A 4,415-nucleotide genomic window follows, 5' to 3' on the forward strand; every position below is an offset into this window, starting at 1 on the left:
TATTAAATATTTAAAATAAGGAAAGAAAATAAAAAATATGAAAAATAAAAAGAGAAAGAAAAATTTTGAAATAAAAACATTATTATAGTTATATCTATTTGTTATATAACAGATATTCTATTAACATAATATATTAATAGTTTTTTTGTATATATATATATATATATTATATATGTATCAATAAGATTTATATATTTATATTATATATATATATTTTTTTATATATAGATTAAAATTTTTTTTTTGTAAATTATTTAAAATGTCATATCTGATATATAGATATACCTTTTTTTTATTTCTAAATTAAAATGTTTTCTTTCCTTAATTTTTTTTTTTTTTTTTTAATAATAAATATATAATATTTTATATATATAAAATTTTTATTTATTCTCCTCATATAAAATTATAATTTTAAAAAACTTACATTATAAATATATTTTAATATTATTATATTTTACGTATTTTTTTTTTTTTTTGACATTCATTATGTTGATTTTAGATGATACACATTATTTTTTTTTTAAATATAAATATAAAAAAGTAAAATGTTAGGGTTGATTTATATTTCTAGATTAAAGACACAAATTAATTTTTTTATTATTACTTTTTTATTTTTATATATATGTGTGAGCATATATATGAACAATGTGCGAATTAAACGTTTTATAATAAATTAAATAATTCCAAATTGTAGAAAAATTAAATAATATTCATCATTAGAAATTTAAACATAAATTTTCTAATTATGAAATGAATATAGGAAATAATCTAAATGAATGTTTGTTGATTTCATAGGATCGTTTCTAAGAAATTTAAATATTTTTGAAATATTTATATTTATATATATATATATATGTATATGTTTTTTATACGTATAGAAATCAAAAAATAAATAATCCATAAAAAAATACATCAATCCAATATTTTACATTAAAAAAAAATAAGCATAAAAAAGAAAGTATTCTAAGAAGAATAACACTGTAATTAAAATTTTTTAAATAAATATAAAATAATGAAAAAGTAAATATTAATAAATAATTTATTTTTTTAAAATATTTTATATATATATATATTATAAATTTATATAAATATCATAAAGGACAAGAATATTAAATTTATATAATATTATATATAGTTGTATCATTATTTAATTATAATATTATAAATTTAGAAAAAAAAAAAAAAATAATAATAAAAAAAGAAAAAATTCTTTATATAATTTTTTTTTAATTTTTTTTAAAATGAGATTATTTATGTTTCTACAAGATAATAATAAAAGAAAAGGAAAAAATATAGAAGAAACGTTATATACAATAAAAAATATGTATCCTTAAGATTTAAAAAATGAGAATATATTATTATTATTTTATTTTTTTTGTAATATATTTACTTTTCATTTATTAAATTATTTATTTTCTAAATAGTATTTGTACATTATTTTTTAATTGAATTTAAAAATACATTTTTTTTTTTTTTTTTTTTTTTTTTTTTTTTGTGAGGAGGATGAAGTTAAATTAGTATATTAGTCTATAAATAAGAATTAATAGACTTTTTTTAGAAAAACTTTATTAATAAAAATAAAGTTTAATAATTAAGAATATATATATATATATATATATAATATGAAAAGTTTAATGAAAAATTACATTATAAAAAAAACAATTACATCATGTTTGTTTTATTGAATAAAATTTTTTTATTATCTTTATTCGTTATTAATTCAATATATGTTGACAATGTAAGAATATAATAAATATAATTATTTATATATATAGTGTATTTGTGTTTAAATAATATATTATATATATATATTTTTATTTTGCTATTTTTTTTTTTTATATTTAGGGAGTATTTAATAAGTATATTTATGAAAAGAACGGTGGAAATTATTCATTTTGTATAAGAATTTTTAGATTATTATCACAAAGTAATAAGGAAAAGATAAAATCTTTTTTTAATAGATTAAGAGATGATTATAAAAATGATAATGATATAGATGACTTTATGAAAATTGATAAAGAATGTAAAGTAGTTGATGTAAATTCATTGTGAACACGTGAAGGTATGAATGAAGTTACTGTTACTATGAAAACATCTTTACAACCCGATTTGATCAGAATAACTGTAACAAACAAATGGGTGACCGTAAATGAATGGGATTATTTAATGAACGACTTGTGTAAAGAAAATGATATTGAAATTGAAGATGATAATTTGAAAAAAAAGAAAAAACCGGTAAAGTACGTTGTATGTGTGTTAGGATATATTGTAATAATACCTTTTGTAATAGTATCTTTGCCTTTTATTTCAATGGTAGGATTAGGAAGATGTATATGTTATTCAAAAGAAAAGGTTGCCTACGTTTTTAAAAATGTATGGAATGCTATTTTTTAAGTATTATATAAAAAGATTGATTATATTCTTAATATAAATAATACGATAAAAAGAAATAACCTACAAAAATAAAAAAATAAAATAAAATGGAACATTTTTAAATCTTTTATAATATTTTTATTTTTTTTATTATATATTTTATATATTAATTATAAAAAAAATATAATTAATACAATTACATCAAAATAATATGTTTTGTATTATATAATTATTATATGTGTTTATATATCAATATACATAATTAATTTATATTTATTATATACACACACACATATATATATATATATATATATATATATATATTATTTTATATATGTTTAATTTTTTTTTTTTTTTTTTTTTTCTTCATTTTTTTAAATTATTTTTTTTTTATTTTTTTTATTTTTTTTATTTTTTTTTAAAATCTTATCATTGTATTATAAATATATATCAAGTTCTATAATATATGATTTTTATTATATTTGTTTTTTTTATGATTAATAATTATGAATGTTTTATACATTTCGCATATTATTTTTATGCATAATATATTTTTATTGATATTATTGATGTTGTTTTAATTTTTTATTCACATATAGATATTTTTTTTTTTTTTTGGTAGAATTGTTCTATATATAACCAATTTATTTTGTAGGACAGTGAATAAATATAAATTTATTTATAAATATTTATATATTACATTGTATATTATTATTTTTTTTTTTTTAAAGAAATATTAAGAGATTAATAAATATAATGGATAAATTTAAAAAGAACTATTTATAAATTTTTTAAAAAAAATTTTTATTATTGTTGTAATTGGTTATACATTTTTAGTTATGTATTAATTATTATATATATATTTATATATATGTATTTATTAAGTTTTTATATATTTAATAAAAATTTGATTCAAATGTTAATATTGATTATAAAATGATTGAAATATTATAGTTTATAAAATAATTTAAATATATGAAGTTTTGTTTTAGACAGATCACAATAATGAAATATATGCTTTTGTAAACTATATATTATTATATGTTTTATTATAAAATGAAAAGAATGAATGAAAAAAATATAAATTATTAAAAGAATATATATTAATGATTTTAATTAATCATTAATAGATTATATTAAAAGATATGTAATTGAATCTTCATTTTGGAATATTTAAATAAACATATTAATGAAAAAAAAAAAAAAAAAATAAAAAAAAAGTGTAAAGAAAATAAAACAACAACTTATATTACATTTTTATGATAATATATATATATATATATGTGTATATTTTTTAGGATGTGTTTATGTATAATAGAACATCAGATTTGAAGCAAATATAAGAATAATAAATTGTTAAAATAATTATATTAAGATGAAAAGTTACGAAAATATACATAATTATTTAAAGAATGATATTGTAATAGGTTAAATATTTATGTTAGCAAAATGAAATATATTTGGTTCTTTCAAATAAATATTCAGAATATGAAGATTATATAATATTATTTAAAGATACTGAAAAAAATATATGATATGTAATAATTACAAAATAGGCAAATAGAGTAATGTACATTATCTTAAAAATAATACATATTATGAATCATATAATAAAATTGATTTAATAGATAAAAATCAAAAAAAATATTGTAGATTATATAATAAATATATAGATAGAACTTATAAATAATGAAAAAAATAATATATTCTTCAATTCATAAATTGTGTAAATATTTTATAAAATTAAAAAAAATAAATTATACTCAAAATAAGAAAGAAGAACATTTATTGAAAGAATCTAAAAATATTTTTGAAGAATGATCAAGACATATGGAATATTTATTAAACCAAATTTGTAATTTTTGGAATAATGAAAATAATTTATGTGTAAAAAGAAATAAAAAAAAAAAAAAATAGTTATTTCGAGCAAAAATGTGTGAAAACTGTTATGTAATATTGTAGAAATTTTGTGTATTAATATTTTATAGGGAAAAAATATAAAAAACTATATTATTGCTATATAATTTTATTTAATAAATAAA

The 4,415-nt window shown here is 13.6% G+C and overlaps 1 pseudogene, besides 1 other annotated feature; it reads left to right on the forward strand.

Annotated features, from left to right (window-relative positions):
• Positions 1 to 1,669: 1,669 nt before the first annotated feature.
• On the forward strand, positions 1,670 to 2,394 carry PGSY75_0731700 (exported protein (hyp9); annotated as a pseudogene; the record flags this gene model as incomplete).
• Positions 1,670 to 2,394: a sequence feature.
• Positions 2,395 to 4,415: the final 2,021 nt, after the last annotated feature.

This window comes from Plasmodium gaboni, chromosome 7 (genome assembly GCF_001602025.1).
Source record: "Plasmodium gaboni strain SY75 chromosome 7, whole genome shotgun sequence".
In the NCBI taxonomy this organism is placed as follows: domain Eukaryota; phylum Apicomplexa; class Aconoidasida; order Haemosporida; family Plasmodiidae; genus Plasmodium; species Plasmodium gaboni.